At 45.8% G+C, this 15,706-nt stretch overlaps 11 non-coding genes and 1 pseudogene across 11 annotated transcripts; all 12 read right to left on the bottom strand.

Moving 5' to 3' along the window:
• Positions 1-1,103: 1,103 nt before the first annotated feature.
• On the bottom strand, positions 1,104-1,294 carry LOC141184882 (U2 spliceosomal RNA). The gene has a single exon (XR_012259595.1). It is a non-coding gene; the product is annotated as a U2 spliceosomal RNA (small nuclear RNA).
• Positions 1,295-2,417: 1,123 nt separating this feature from the next.
• On the bottom strand, positions 2,418-2,608 carry LOC141189648 (U2 spliceosomal RNA). Its single transcript, XR_012263699.1, has one exon. It is a non-coding gene; the product is annotated as a U2 spliceosomal RNA (small nuclear RNA).
• A 1,119-nt stretch (positions 2,609-3,727) lies between these two features.
• LOC141189660 (U2 spliceosomal RNA) lies at positions 3,728-3,918 on the bottom strand. Its single transcript, XR_012263710.1, has one exon. It is a non-coding gene; the product is annotated as a U2 spliceosomal RNA (small nuclear RNA).
• A 1,121-nt stretch (positions 3,919-5,039) lies between these two features.
• On the bottom strand, positions 5,040-5,230 carry LOC141189672 (U2 spliceosomal RNA). The gene has a single exon (XR_012263721.1). It is a non-coding gene; the product is annotated as a U2 spliceosomal RNA (small nuclear RNA).
• A 1,120-nt stretch (positions 5,231-6,350) lies between these two features.
• Positions 6,351-6,541, bottom strand: LOC141189683 (U2 spliceosomal RNA). Its single transcript, XR_012263732.1, has one exon. It is a non-coding gene; the product is annotated as a U2 spliceosomal RNA (small nuclear RNA).
• Positions 6,542-7,658: 1,117 nt separating this feature from the next.
• On the bottom strand, positions 7,659-7,849 carry LOC141185403 (U2 spliceosomal RNA). The gene has a single exon (XR_012260069.1). It is a non-coding gene; the product is annotated as a U2 spliceosomal RNA (small nuclear RNA).
• A 1,122-nt stretch (positions 7,850-8,971) lies between these two features.
• On the bottom strand, positions 8,972-9,162 carry LOC141189694 (U2 spliceosomal RNA). The gene has a single exon (XR_012263743.1). It is a non-coding gene; the product is annotated as a U2 spliceosomal RNA (small nuclear RNA).
• A 1,121-nt stretch (positions 9,163-10,283) lies between these two features.
• Positions 10,284-10,474, bottom strand: LOC141189707 (U2 spliceosomal RNA). The gene has a single exon (XR_012263755.1). It is a non-coding gene; the product is annotated as a U2 spliceosomal RNA (small nuclear RNA).
• A 1,120-nt stretch (positions 10,475-11,594) lies between these two features.
• On the bottom strand, positions 11,595-11,785 carry LOC141189718 (U2 spliceosomal RNA). The gene has a single exon (XR_012263766.1). It is a non-coding gene; the product is annotated as a U2 spliceosomal RNA (small nuclear RNA).
• A 1,120-nt stretch (positions 11,786-12,905) lies between these two features.
• On the bottom strand, positions 12,906-13,096 carry LOC141189730 (U2 spliceosomal RNA). The gene has a single exon (XR_012263777.1). It is a non-coding gene; the product is annotated as a U2 spliceosomal RNA (small nuclear RNA).
• A 1,120-nt stretch (positions 13,097-14,216) lies between these two features.
• Positions 14,217-14,400, bottom strand: LOC141185894 (U2 spliceosomal RNA). The gene has a single exon (XR_012260490.1). It is a non-coding gene; the product is annotated as a U2 spliceosomal RNA (small nuclear RNA).
• A 789-nt stretch (positions 14,401-15,189) lies between these two features.
• LOC141186186 (U2 spliceosomal RNA) lies at positions 15,190-15,281 on the bottom strand (annotated as a pseudogene).
• Between the last annotated feature and the right edge of the window lie 425 nt (positions 15,282-15,706).

Consider the following 15,706-nt stretch of genomic DNA (forward strand, 5'->3'; position numbering starts at 1 on the left):
CTACGGTGCCACCCAAGGATTCTGAAAAGTCCATTTGTGGAGATGGCCACCTGGACTCCCGTTAAGAAGACATGCTGTCAACCTCTAGATCCCTCACATGCCTGCACTTTTCGGCTTGCTGCTGCTGCAATCCACGCGTTTTAGATCTGCATAACTCCACCTCTTTTAGCACAGTACCCTCAACCCCCGGCTGTTCCCACCCGCCTCAACACCGTTGGAAGGGAGGAGAACCAATTAAGGCGGGGGGGGGGGGTGGAACGAGCAGCTGTCTACCCTTAGCAGGAGGGTTGCTGACTAATTACCTCTCCTGCTGCTGCTGCTGCTGGCTGTCCAGCAGCAGACTGAAGGTGGCTGCTGCTGTGCGCAGGTATATAAAGGCTCAGAGCCTATTATGACACGCGCAGCCAGCGTTCCATTGCCACATTCCGTCTACTGCAGGCGGGATACCTGGATGGCTGAATGTCACTGAGAAGCTCACAGAGACCGCCATAAGCAACAGTTTAAAAGAATGCCACAGACTAATCAACCAAACTTTTTGGGTTGGTTTCTCTTTTATAGTCTGCAGGCATTAAATGAAAGAAGTCAGTGTTCCAGCAGAGGGAGACAACGTTTCAGAAAAGGCATTGTAGCAAACCAAAAAAGAAATTTTAAGCGCAGCAGAGTAACCAGCTCACATACCTGTTAGCTCAGGTGAGTTTAAAAGGCTGCTGTTGATAACAAGGGCATTTGCTAAATAGATGGTGTGTGTGCAACAATATACTGAACGGTCAATTATATTGTGCAGCTTATCTCACCACCTGTAGTTATTTAGGTGAAAGCTCCAAAATGCTTGCCTAATATGTCTGTTTATCCAAAAGGAAGTATAGAGGGAGAGCTAGATAGATAGCATTGCATTACATTACATTACATGGCAATGCAATGCACAGTTGCTGAAGTTGAACCAAAATGAGCTTGTCATCTGGCTTCTGCAACTTTTAACATGAAAAATCCAATGAGGAGAAGAAAAGCAAAGCCAAAGAGTCCATCCCAAAATCCGACAAACAAGCAAAATGAACAAAAAGCATTGAATTCAATTCTTTCTGATTTTAGAAACTGCATTAAAGAAGGGGTGCACCGGTCCTGGAGATACTGCAATACCAGGTCAATGCGTGGAGTGGACAGAGCAAGCTCTTTTTCCATCTCCCTGTTCTAAAAATCCATTTAATATATGGTCCCCAGATAGGGGACGTATCAGATATTAAACTGATAAAAACAGATACTACACTTGATCTTAGCCAAAAGGCCGAGAAGCGATAACCAGAATTGGTTTCCGACTACGTTGCCACCCAAGGATTCTGAAAAGTCCATTTGTGGAGATGGCCACCTGGACTCCCGTTAAGAAGACATGCTGTCAACCTCTAGATCCCTCACATGCCTGCACTTTTCGGCTTGCTGCTGCTGCAATCCACGCGTTTTAGATCTGCATAACTCCACCTCTTTTAGCACAGTACCCTCAACCCCCGGCTGTTCCCACCCGCCTCAACACCGTTGGAAGGGAGGAGAACCAATTAAGGCGGGGGGGGGGGGGTGGAACGAGCAGCTGTCCACCCTTAGCAGGAGGGTTGCTGATTAATTACCTCTCCTGCTGCTGCTGCTGCTGGCTGTCCAGCAGCAGACTGAAGGTGGCTGCTGCTGTGCGCAGGTATATAAAGGCTCAGAGCCTATTATGACACGCGCAGCCAGCGTTCCATTGCCACATTCCGTCTACTGCAGGCGGGATACCTGGATGGCTGAATGTCACTGAGAAGCTCACAGAGACCGCCATAAGCAACAGTTTAAAAGAATGCCACAGACTAATCAACCAAACTTTTTGGGTTGGTTTCTCTTTTATAGTCTGCAGGCATTAAATGAAAGAAGTCAGTGTTCCAGCAGAGGGAGACAACGTTTCAGAAAAGGCATTGTAGCAAACCAAAAAAGAAATTTTAAGCGCAGCAGAGTAACCAGCTCACATACCTGTTAGCTCAGGTGAGTTTAAAAGGCTGCTGTTGATAACAAGGGCATTTGCTAAATAGATGGTGTGTGTGCAACAATATACTGAAAGGTCAATTATATTGTGCAGCTTATCTCACCACCTGTAGTTATTTAGGTGAAAGCTCCAAAATGCTTGCCTAATATGTCTGTTTATCCAAAAGGAAGTATAGAGGGAGAGCTAGATAGATAGCATTGCATTACATTACATTACATGGCAATGCAATGCACAGTTGCTGAAGTTGAACCAAAATGAGCTTGTCATCTGGCTTCTGCAACTTTTAACATGAAAAATCCAATGAGGAGAAGAAAAGCAAAGCCAAAGAGTCCATCCCAAAATCCGACAAACAAGCAAAATGAACAAAAAGCATTGAATTCAATTCTTTCTGATTTTAGAAACTGCATTAAAGAAGGGGTGCACCGGTCCTGGAGATACTGCAATACCAGGTCAATGCGTGGAGTGGACAGAGCAAGCTCTTTTTCCATCTCCCTGTTCTAAAAATCCATTTAATATATGGTCCCCAGATAGGGGACGTATCAGATATTAAACTGATAAGAACAGATACTACACTTGATCTTAGCCAAAAGGCCGAGAAGCGATAACCAGAATTGGTTTCCGACTACGGTGCCACCCAAGGATTCTGAAAAGTCCATTTGTGGAGATGGCCACCTGGACTCCCGTTAAGAAGACATGCTGTCAACCTCTAGATCCCTCACATGCCTGCACTTTTCGGCTTGCTGCTGCTGCAATCCACGCGTTTTAGATCTGCATAACTCCACCTCTTTTAGCACAGTACCCTCAACCCCCGGCTGTTCCCACCCGCCTCAACACCGTTGGAAGGGAGGAGAACCAATTAAGGCGGGGGGGGGTGGAACGAGCAGCTGTCTACCCTTAGCAGGAGGGTTGCTGATTAATTACCTCTCCTGCTGCTGCTGCTGCTGGCTGTCCAGCAGCAGACTGAAGGTGGCTGCTGCTGTGCGCAGGTATATAAAGGCTCAGAGCCTATTATGACACGCGCAGCCAGCGTTCCATTGCCACATTCCGTCTACTGCAGGCGGGATACCTGGATGGCTGAATGTCACTGAGAAGCTCACAGAGACCGCCATAAGCAACAGTTTAAAAGAATGCCACAGACTAATCAACCAAACTTTTTGGGTTGGTTTCTCTTTTATAGTCTGCAGGCATTAAATGAAAGAAGTCAGTGTTCCAGCAGAGGGAGACAACGTTTCAGAAAAGGCATTGTAGCAAACCAAAAAAGAAATTTTAAGCGCAGCAGAGTAACCAGCTCACATACCTGTTAGCTCAGGTGAGTTTAAAAGGCTGCTGTTGATAACAAGGGCATTTGCTAAATAGATGGTGTGTGTGCAACAATATACTGAAAGGTCAATTATATTGTGCAGCTTATCTCACCACCTGTAGTTATTTAGGTGAAAGCTCCAAAATGCTTGCCTAATATGTCTGTTTATCCAAAAGGAAGTATAGAGGGAGAGCTAGATAGATAGCATTGCATTACATTACATTACATGGCAATGCAATGCACAGTTGCTGAAGTTGAACCAAAATGAGCTTGTCATCTGGCTTCTGCAACTTTTAACATGAAAAATCCAATGAGGAGAAGAAAAGCAAAGCCAAAGAGTCCATCCCAAAATCCGACAAACAAGCAAAATGAACAAAAAGCATTGAATTCAATTCTTTCTGATTTTAGAAACTGCATTAAAGAAGGGGTGCACCGGTCCTGGAGATACTGCAATACCAGGTCAATGCGTGGAGTGGACAGAGCAAGCTCTTTTTCCATCTCCCTGTTCTAAAAATCCATTTAATATATGGTCCCCAGATAGGGGACGTATCAGATATTAAACTGATAAGAACAGATACTACACTTGATCTTAGCCAAAAGGCCGAGAAGCGATAACCAGAATTGGTTTCCGACTACGGTGCCACCCAAGGATTCTGAAAAGTCCATTTGTGGAGATGGCCACCTGGACTCCCGTTAAGAAGACATGCTGTCAACCTCTAGATCCCTCACATGCCTGCACTTTTCGGCTTGCTGCTGCTGCAATCCACGCGTTTTAGATCTGCATAACTCCACCTCTTTTAGCACAGTACCCTCAACCCCCGGCTGTTCCCACCCGCCTCAACACCGTTGGAAGGGAGGAGAACCAATTAAGGCGGGGTGGGGGGTGGAACGAGCAGCTGTCTACCCTTAGCAGGAGGGTTGCTGATTAATTACCTCTCCTGCTGCTGCTGCTGCTGGCTGTCCAGCAGCAGACTGAAGGTGGCTGCTGCTGTGCGCAGGTATATAAAGGCTCAGAGCCTATTATGACACACGCAGCCAGCGTTCCATTGCCACATTCCGTCTACTGCAGGCGGGATACCTGGATGGCTGAATGTCACTGAGAAGCTCACAGAGACCGCCATAAGCAACAGTTTAAAAGAATGCCACAGACTAATCAACCAAACTTTTTGGGTTGGTTTCTCTTTTATAGTCTGCAGGCATTAAATGAAAGAAGTCAGTGTTCCAGCAGAGGGAGACAACGTTTCAGAAAAGGCATTGTAGCAAACCAAAAAAGAAATTTTAAGCGCAGCAGAGTAACCAGCTCACATACCTGTTAGCTCAGGTGAGTTTAAAAGGCTGCTGTTGATAACAAGGGCATTTGCTAAATAGATGGTGTGTGTGCAACAATATACTGAAAGGTCAATTATATTGTGCAGCTTATCTCACCACCTGTAGTTATTTAGGTGAAAGCTCCAAAATGCTTGCCTAATATGTCTGTTTATCCAAAAGGAAGTATAGAGGGAGAGCTAGATAGATAGCATTGCATTACATTACATTACATGGCAATGCAATGCACAGTTGCTGAAGTTGAACCAAAATGAGCTTGTCATCTGGCTTCTGCAACTTTTAACATGAAAAATCCAATGAGGAGAAGAAAAGCAAAGCCAAAGAGTCCATCCCAAAATCCGACAAACAAGCAAAATGAACAAAAAGCATTGAATTCAATTCTTTCTGATTTTAGAAACTGCATTAAAGAAGGGGTGCACCGGTCCTGGAGATACTGCAATACCAGGTCAATGCGTGGAGTGGACAGAGCAAGCTCTTTTTCCATCTCCCTGTTCTAAAAATCCATTTAATATATGGTCCCCAGATAGGGGACGTATCAGATATTAAACTGATAAGAACAGATACTACACTTGATCTTAGCCAAAAGGCCGAGAAGCGATAACCAGAATTGGTTTCCGACTACGGTGCCTCCCAAGGATTCTGAAAAGTCCATTTATGGAGATGGCCACCTGGACTCCCGTTAAGAAGACATGCTGTCAACCTCTAGATCCCTCACATGCCTGCACTTTTCGGCTTGCTGCTGCTGCAATCCACGCGTTTTAGATCTGCATAACTCCACCTCTTTTAGCACAGTACCCTCAACCCCCGGCTGTTCCCACCCGCCTCAACACCGTTGGAAGGGAGGAGAACCAATTAAGGCGGGGGGGCGGTGGAACGAGCAGCTGTCTACCCTTAGCAGGAGGGTTGCTGATTAATTACCTCTCCTGCTGCTGCTGCTGCTGGCTGTCCAGCAGCAGACTGAAGGTGGCTGCTGCTGTGCGCAGGTATATAAAGGCTCAGAGCCAATTATGACACGCGCAGCCAGCGTTCCATTGCCACATTCCGTCTACTGCAGGCGGGATACCTGGATGGCTGAATGTCACTGAGAAGCTCACAGAGACCGCCATAAGCAACAGTTTAAAAGAATGCCACAGACTAATCAACCAAACTTTTTGGGTTGGTTTCTCTTTTATAGTCTGCAGGCATTAAATGAAAGAAGTCAGTGTTCCAGCAGAGGGAGACAACGTTTCAGAAAAGGCATTGTAGCAAACCAAAAAAGAAATTTTAAGCGCAGCAGAGTAACCAGCTCACATACCTGTTAGCTCAGGTGAGTTTAAAAGGCTGCTGTTGATAACAAGGGCATTTGCTAAATAGATGGTGTGTGTGCAACAATATACTGAAAGGTCAATTATATTGTGCAGCTTATCTCACCACCTGTAGTTATTTAGGTGAAAGCTCCAAAATGCTTGCCTAATATGTCTGTTTATCCAAAAGGAAGTATAGAGGGAGAGCTAGATAGATAGCATTGCATTACATTACATTACATGGCAATGCAATGCACAGTTGCTGAAGTTGAACCAAAATGAGCTTGTCATCTGGCTTCTGCAACTTTTAACATGAAAAATCCAATGAGGAGAAGAAAAGCAAAGCCAAAGAGTCCATCCCAAAATCCGACAAACAAGCAAAATGAACAAAAAGCATTGAATTCAATTCTTTCTGATTTTAGAAACTGCATTAAAGAAGGGGTGCACCGGTCCTGGAGATACTGCAATACCAGGTCAATGCGTGGAGTGGACAGAGCAAGCTCTTTTTCCATCTCCCTGTTCTAAAAATCCATTTAATATATGGTCCCCAGATAGGGGACGTATCAGATATTAAACTGATAAGAACAGATACTACACTTGATCTTAGCCAAAAGGCCGAGAAGCGATAACCAGAATTGGTTTCCGACTACGGTGCCACCCAAGGATTCTGAAAAGTCCATTTGTGGAGATGGCCACCTGGACTCCCGTTAAGAAGACATGCTGTCAACCTCTAGATCCCTCACATGCCTGCACTTTTCGGCTTGCTGCTGCTGCAATCCACGCGTTTTAGATCTGCATAACTCCACCTCTTTTAGCACAGTACCCTCAACCCCCGGCTGTTCCCACCCGCCTCAACACCGTTGGAAGGGAGGAGAACCAATTAAGGCGGGGGGGGGTGGAACGAGCAGCTGTCTACCCTTAGCAGGAGGGTTGCTGATTAATTACCTCTCCTGCTGCTGCTGCTGCTGGCTGTCCAGCAGCAGACTGAAGGTGGCTGCTGCTGTGCGCAGGTATATAAAGGCTCAGAGCCTATTATGACACGCGCAGCCAGCGTTCCATTGCCACATTCCGTCTACTGCAGGCGGGATACCTGGATGGCTGAATGTCACTGAGAAGCTCACAGAGACCGCCATAAGCAACAGTTTAAAAGAATGCCACAGACTAATCAACCAAACTTTTTGGGTTGGTTTCTCTTTTATAGTCTGCAGGCATTAAATGAAAGAAGTCAGTGTTCCAGCAGAGGGAGACAACGTTTCAGAAAAGGCATTGTAGCAAACCAAAAAAGAAATTTTAAGCGCAGCAGAGTAACCAGCTCACATACCTGTTAGCTCAGGTGAGTTTAAAAGGCTGCTGTTGATAACAAGGGCATTTGCTAAATAGATGGTGTGTGCAACAATATACTGAAAGGTCAATTATATTGTGCAGCTTATCTCACCACCTGTAGTTATTTAGGTGAAAGCTCCAAAATGCTTGCCTAATATGTCTGTTTATCCAAAAGGAAGTATAGAGGGAGAGCTAGATAGATAGCATTGCATTACATTACATTACATGGCAATGCAATGCACAGTTGCTGAAGTTGAACCAAAATGAGCTTGTCATCTGGCTTCTGCAACTTTTAACATGAAAAATCCAATGAGGAGAAGAAAAGCAAAGCCAAAGAGTCCATCCCAAAATCCGACAAACAAGCAAAATGAACAAAAAGCATTGAATTCAATTCTTTCTGATTTTAGAAACTGCATTAAAGAAGGGGTGCACCGGTCCTGGAGATACTGCAATACCAGGTCAATGCGTGGAGTGGACAGAGCAAGCTCTTTTTCCATCTCCCTGTTCTAAAAATCCATTTAATATATGGTCCCCAGATAGGGGACGTATCAGATATTAAACTGATAAGAACAGATACTACACTTGATCTTAGTCAAAAGGCCGAGAAGCTATAACCAGAATTGGTTTCCGACTACGGTGCCACCCAAGGATTCTGAAAAGTCCATTTGTGGAGATGGCCACCTGGACTCCCGTTAAGAAGACATGCTGTCAACCTCTAGATCCCTCACATGCCTGCACTTTTCGGCTTGCTGCTGCTGCAATCCACGCGTTTTAGATCTGCATAACTCCACCTCTTTTAGCACAGTACCCTCAACCCCCGGCTGTTCCCACCCGCCTCAACACCGTTGGAAGGGAGGAGAACCAATTAAGGCGGGGGGGGGGGGTGGAACGAGCAGCTGTCTACCCTTAGCAGGAGGGTTGCTGATTAATTACCTCTCCTGCTGCTGCTGCTGCTGGCTGTCCAGCAGCAGACTGAAGGTGGCTGCTGCTGTGCGCAGGTATATAAAGGCTCAGAGCCTATTATGACACGCGCAGCCAGCGTTCCATTGCCACATTCCGTCTACTGCAGGCGGGATACCTGGATGGCTGAATGTCACTGAGAAGCTCACAGAGACCGCCATAAGCAACAGTTTAAAAGAATGCCACAGACTAATCAACCAAACTTTTTGGGTTGGTTTCTCTTTTATAGTCTGCAGGCATTAAATGAAAGAAGTCAGTGTTCCAGCAGAGGGAGACAACGTTTCAGAAAAGGCATTGTAGCAAACCAAAAAAGAAATTTTAAGCGCAGCAGAGTAACCAGCTCACATACCTGTTAGCTCAGGTGAGTTTAAAAGGCTGCTGTTGATAACAAGGGCATTTGCTAAATAGATGGTGTGTGTGCAACAATATACTGAAAGGTCAATTATATTGTGCAGCTTATCTCACCACCTGTAGTTATTTAGGTGAAAGCTCCAAAATGCTTGCCTAATATGTCTGTTTATCCAAAAGGAAGTATAGAGGGAGAGCTAGATAGATAGCATTGCATTACATTACATTACATGGCAATGCAATGCACAGTTGCTGAAGTTGAACCAAAATGAGCTTGTCATCTGGCTTCTGCAACTTTTAACATGAAAAATCCAATGAGGAGAAGAAAAGCAAAGCCAAAGAGTCCATCCCAAAATCCGACAAACAAGCAAAATGAACAAAAAGCATTGAATTCAATTCTTTCTGATTTTAGAAACTGCATTAAAGAAGGGGTGCACCGGTCCTGGAGATACTGCAATACCAGGTCAATGCGTGGAGTGGACAGAGCAAGCTCTTTTTCCATCTCCCTGTTCTAAAAATCCATTTAATATATGGTCCCCAGATAGGGGACGTATCAGATATTAAACTGATAAGAACAGATACTACACTTGATCTTAGCCAAAAGGCCGAGAAGCGATAACCAGAATTGGTTTCCGACTACGGTGCCACCCAAGGATTCTGAAAAGTCCATTTGTGGAGATGGCCACCTGGACTCCCGTTAAGAAGACATGCTGTCAACCTCTAGATCCCTCACATGCCTGCACTTTTCGGCTTGCTGCTGCTGCAATCCACGCGTTTTAGATCTGCATAACTCCACCTCTTTTAGCACAGTACCCTCAACCCCCGGCTGTTCCCACCCGCCTCAACACCGTTGGAAGGGAGGAGAACCAATTAAGGCGGGGGGGGGGGTGGAACGAGCAGCTGTCTACCCTTAGCAGGAGGGTTGCTGATTAATTACCTCTCCTGCTGCTGCTGCTGCTGGCTGTCCAGCAGCAGACTGAAGGTGGCTGCTGCTGTGCGCAGGTATATAAAGGCTCAGAGCCTATTATGACACGCGCAGCCAGCGTTCCATTGCCACATTCCGTCTACTGCAGGCGGGATACCTGGATGGCTGAATGTCACTGAGAAGCTCACAGAGACCGCCATAAGCAACAGTTTAAAAGAATGCCACAGACTAATCAACCAAACTTTTTGGGTTGGTTTCTCTTTTATAGTCTGCAGGCATTAAATGAAAGAAGTCAGTGTTCCAGCAGAGGGAGACAACGTTTCAGAAAAGGCATTGTAGCAAACCAAAAAAGAAATTTTAAGCGCAGCAGAGTAACCAGCTCACATACCTGTTAGCTCAGGTGAGTTTAAAAGGCTGCTGTTGATAACAAGGGCATTTGCTAAATAGATGGTGTGTGTGCAACAATATACTGAAAGGTCAATTATATTGTGCAGCTTATCTCACCACCTGTAGTTATTTAGGTGAAAGCTCCAAAATGCTTGCCTAATATGTCTGTTTATCCAAAAGGAAGTATAGAGGGAGAGCTAGATAGATAGCATTGCATTACATTACATTACATGGCAATGCAATGCACAGTTGCTGAAGTTGAACCAAAATGAGCTTGTCATCTGGCTTCTGCAACTTTTAACATGAAAAATCCAATGAGGAGAAGAAAAGCAAAGCCAAAGAGTCCATCCCAAAATCCGACAAACAAGCAAAATGAACAAAAAGCATTGAATTCAATTCTTTCTGATTTTAGAAACTGCATTAAAGAAGGGGTGCACCGGTCCTGGAGATACTGCAATACCAGGTCAATGCGTGGAGTGGACAGAGCAAGCTCTTTTTCCATCTCCCTGTTCTAAAAATCCATTTAATATATGGTCCCCAGATAGGGGACGTATCAGATATTAAACTGATAAGAACAGATACTACACTTGATCTTAGCCAAAAGGCCGAGAAGCGATAACCAGAATTGGTTTCCGACTACGGTGCCTCCCAAGGATTCTGAAAAGTCCATTTGTGGAGATGGCCACCTGGACTCCCGTTAAGAAGACATGCTGTCAACCTCTAGATCCCTCACATGCCTGCACTTTTCGGCTTGCTGCTGCTGCAATCCACGCGTTTTAGATCTGCATAACTCCACCTCTTTTAGCACAGTACCCTCAACCCCCGGCTGTTCCCACCCGCCTCAACACCGTTGGAAGGGAGGAGAACCAATTAAGGCGGGGGGGGGGTGGAACGAGCAGCTGTCTACCCTTAGCAGGAGGGTTGCTGATTAATTACCTCTCCTGCTGCTGCTGCTGCTGGCTGTCCAGCAGCAGACTGAAGGTGGCTGCTGCTGTGCGCAGGTATATAAAGGCTCAGAGCCAATTATGACACGCGCAGCCAGCGTTCCATTGCCACATTCCGTCTACTGCAGGCGGGATACCTGGATGGCTGAATGTCACTGAGAAGCTCACAGAGACCGCCATAAGCAACAGTTTAAAAGAATGCCACAGACTAATCAACCAAACTTTTTGGGTTGGTTTCTCTTTTATAGTCTGCAGGCATTAAATGAAAGAAGTCAGTGTTCCAGCAGAGGGAGACAACGTTTCAGAAAAGGCATTGTAGCAAACCAAAAAAGAAATTTTAAGCGCAGCAGAGTAACCAGCTCACATACCTGTTAGCTCAGGTGAGTTTAAAAGGCTGCTGTTGATAACAAGGGCATTTGCTAAATAGATGGTGTGTGTGCAACAATATACTGAAAGGTCAATTATATTGTGCAGCTTATCTCACCACCTGTAGTTATTTAGGTGAAAGCTCCAAAATGCTTGCCTAATATGTCTGTTTATCCAAAAGGAAGTATAGAGGGAGAGCTAGATAGATAGCATTGCATTACATTACATTACATGGCAATGCAATGCACAGTTGCTGAAGTTGAACCAAAATGAGCTTGTCATCTGGCTTCTGCAACTTTTAACATGAAAAATCCAATGAGGAGAAGAAAAGCAAAGCCAAAGAGTCCATCCCAAAATCCGACAAACAAGCAAAATGAACAAAAAGCATTGAATTCAATTCTTTCTGATTTTAGAAACTGCATTAAAGAAGGGGTGCACCGGTCCTGGAGATACTGCAATACCAGGTCAATGCGTGGAGTGGACAGAGCAAGCTCTTTTTCCATCTCCCTGTTCTAAAAATCCATTTAATATATGGTCCCCAGATAGGGGACGTATCAGATATTAAACTGATAAGAACAGATACTACACTTGATCTTAGCCAAAAGGCCGAGAAGCGATAACCAGAATTGGTTTCCGACTACGGTGCCACCCAAGGATTCTGAAAAGTCCATTTGTGGAGATGGCCACCTGGACTCCCGTTAAGAAGACATGCTGTCAACCTCTAGATCCCTCACATGCCTGCACTTTTCGGCTTGCTGCTGCTGCAATCCACGCGTTTTAGATCTGCATAACTCCACCTCTTTTAGCACAGTACCCTCAACCCCCGGCTGTTCCCACCCGCCTCAACACCGTTGGAAGGGAGGAGAACCAATTAAGGCGGGGGGGGGGTGGAACGAGCAGCTGTCTACCCTTAGCAGGAGGGTTGCTGATTAATTACCTCTCCTGCTGCTGCTGCTGCTGGCTGTCCAGCAGCAGACTGAAGGTGGCTGCTGCTGTGCGCAGGTATATAAAGGCTCAGAGCCTATTATGACACGCGCAGCCAGCGTTCCATTGCCACATTCCGTCTACTGCAGGCGGGATACCTGGATGGCTGAATGTCACTGAGAAGCTCACAGAGACCGCCATAAGCAACAGTTTAAAAGAATGCCACAGACTAATCAACCAAACTTTTTGGGTTGGTTTCTCTTTTATAGTCTGCAGGCATTAAATGAAAGAAGTCAGTGTTCCAGCAGAGGGAGACAACGTTTCAGAAAAGGCATTGTAGCAAACCAAAAAATAAATTTTAAGCGCAGCAGAGTAACCAGCTCACATACCTGTTAGCTCAGGTGAGTTTAAAAGGCTGCTGTTGATAACAAGGGCATTTGCTAAATAGATGGTGTGTGTGCAACAATATACTGAAAGGTCAATTATATTGTGCAGCTTATCTCACCACCTGTAGTTATTTAGGTGAAAGCTCCAAAATGCTTGCCTAATATGTCTGTTTATCCAAAAGGAAGTATAGAGGGAGAGCTGGATAGATAGCATTGCATTACATTACATTACATGGCAATGCAATGCACAGTTGCTTAAGTTGAACCAAAATGAGCTTGTCATCTGGCTTCTGCAACTTTTAACATGAAAAATCCAATGAGGAGAAGAAAAGCAAAGCCAAAGAGTCCATCCCAAAATCCGACAAACAAGCAAAATGAACAAAAAGCATTGAATTCAATTCTTTCTGATTTTAGAAACTGCATTAAAGAAGGGGTGCACCGGTCCTGGAGATACTGCAATACCAGGTCAATGCGTGGAGTGGACAGAGCAAGCTCTTTTTCCATCTCCCTGTTCTAAAAATCCATTTAATATATGGTCCCCAGATAGGGGACGTATCAGATATTAAACTGATAAGAACAGATACTACACTTGATCTTAGCCAAAAGGCCGAGAAGCGATAACCAGAATTGGTTTCCGACTACGGTGCCACCCAAGGATTCTGAAAAGTCCATTTGTGGAGATGGCCACCTGGACTCCCGTTAAGAAGACATGCTGTCAACCTCTAGATCCCTCACATGCCTGCACTTTTCGGCTTGCTGCTGCTGCAATCCACGCGTTTTAGATCTGCATAACTCCACCTCTTTTAGCACAGTACCCTCAACCCCCGGCTGTTCCCACCCGCCTCAACACCGTTGGAAGGGAGGAGAACCAATTAAGGCGGGGGGGGGGTGGAACGAGCAGCTGTCTACCCTTAGCAGGAGGGTTGCTGATTAATTACCTCTCCTGCTGCTGCTGCTGCTGGCTGTCCAGCAGCAGACTGAAGGTGGCTGCTGCTGTGCGCAGGTATATAAAGGCTCAGAGCCTATTATGACACGCGCAGCCAGCGTTCCATTGCCACATTCCGTCTACTGCAGGCGGGATACCTGGATGGCTGAATGTCACTGAGAAGCTCACAGAGACCGCCATAAGCAACAGTTTAAAAGAATGCCACAGACTAATCAACCAAACTTTTTGGGTTGGTTTCTCTTTTATAGTCTGCAGGCATTAAATGAAAGAAGTCAGTGTTCCAGCAGAGGGAGACAACGTTTCAGAAAAGGCATTGTAGCAAACCAAAAAAGAAATTTTAAGCGCAGCAGAGTAACCAGCTTACATACCTGTTAGCTCAGGTGAGTTTAAAAGGCTGCTGTTGATAACAAGGGCATTTGCTAAATAGATGGTGTGTGTGCAACAATATACTGAAAGGTCAATTATATTGTGCAGCTTATCTCACCACCTGTAGTTATTTAGGTGAAAGCTCCAAAATGCTTGCCTAATATGTCTGTTTATCCAAAAGGAAGTATAGAGGGAGAGCTAGATAGATAGCATTGCATTACATTACATTACATGGCAATGCAATGCACAGTTGCTGAAGTTGAACCAAAATGAGCTTGTCATCTGGCTTCTGCAACTTTTAACATGAAAAATCCAATGAGGAGAAGAAAAGCAAAGCCAAAGAGTCCATCCCAAAATCTGACAAACAAGCAAAATGAACAAAAAGCATTGAATTAAATTCTTTCTGATTTTAGAAACTGCATTAAAGAAGGGGTGCACCGGTCCTGGAGATACTGCAATACCAGGTCAATGCGTGGAGTGGACAGAGCAAGCTCTTTTTCCATCTCCCTGTTCTAAAAATCCATTTAATATATGGTCCCCAGATAGGGGACGTATCAGATATTAAACTGATAAGAACAGATTTTTTTTTTTTTTCGAAAGCCCGAATTCGTGTACAAAACCCGAGTGCGCTTAAAAAAGTGACAAGTGCCACAAAAAAAGTGCACTAGGATGCTGGTCTTCTTGAAACCCTCTCCAAAAGGAGAAGGGTCCCCCAAACCATTCCCCGTCCCTCCGAGCCAGAAGGCCACAGCGAGGAACAGGGACAAAAAGCCACCTCCAGCCGAAGCCAGAGGCGACCCAATCTTACCCCCAGCACCTGCCCGAGTTCTCACCCGAGCAAGGCACTGGGAGCCAAAGACTGTGCTCCCCTCCCGGAAGAGTGGAGCCAACAACGCTCTCCTCCCGAAAGAGGAGAGCCAGGGGGGTTCAGGGGGTAGCGGAACCTGATGGCCACACACTCCCCCCCTAGACCTGCCAAGAGAGGAACCCGTAAGGGAACCGCATCCCGACAAAATCCTAGTAGGACGTGACACACGTGAATAAGTGGACACACAGTGACAAAGAAATTAAATAAATAGTGAAGGTTTCACAGTATAATACTGCCCGGACCTTCGACCGGGAATTGAAAAATTCCCCATCCTAAGGCCAGAAGGCCCGGAATAAGGGTGTGTGCGAAGAAAGAAAATTTGAAGTGCTTGTGCAAATGTGCCATAAACTCAAGTGGGGTTCCCAATCCCAGTGAGTTAAGGCACCCCAGGGTCACCATTCCTGGGGCACTTCACACTTCGGGCTTTCGATCTTCCCCGGCCCAATGGCGTCGTTCCTGGGGGGCCATGCTTTCCACCAGATGACTATATTAGCCACCTGGCGTACTAACAAGCGCCTAAACCCCAGTGTGCATAATGTATCAATCTACTAGGGCGGCCAACATCCAAAACCGCCTTTTCGAAAGATACTACACTTGATCTTAGCCAAAAGGCCGAGAAGCGATAACCAGAATTGGTTTCCGACTACGGTGCCACCTAAGGATTCTGAAAAGTCCATTTGTGGAGATGGCCACCTGGACTCCCGTTAAGAAGACATGCTGTCAACCTCTAGATCCCTCACATGCCTGCACTTTTCGGCTTGCTGCTGCTGCAATCCACGCGTTTTAGATCTGCATAACTCCACCTCTTTTAGCACAGTACCCTCAACCCCCGGCTGTTCCCACCCGCCTCAACACCGTTGGAAGGGAGGAGAACCAATTAAGGCGGGGGGGGGGTGGAACGAGTAGCTGTCTACCCTTAGCAGGAGGGTTGCTGATTAATTACCTCTCCTGCTGCTGCTGCTGCTGGCTGTCCAGCAGCAGACTGAAGGTGGCTGCTGCTGTGCGCAGGTATATAAAGGCTCAGAGCCTATTATGACACGCGCAGCCAG

Source organism: Phyllobates terribilis, unplaced genomic scaffold (genome assembly GCF_046119375.1).
Source record: "Phyllobates terribilis strain yellow unplaced genomic scaffold, ASM4611937v1 Scaffold_40__1_contigs__length_11209783, whole genome shotgun sequence".
NCBI lineage: Eukaryota > Metazoa > Chordata > Amphibia > Anura > Dendrobatidae > Phyllobates > Phyllobates terribilis.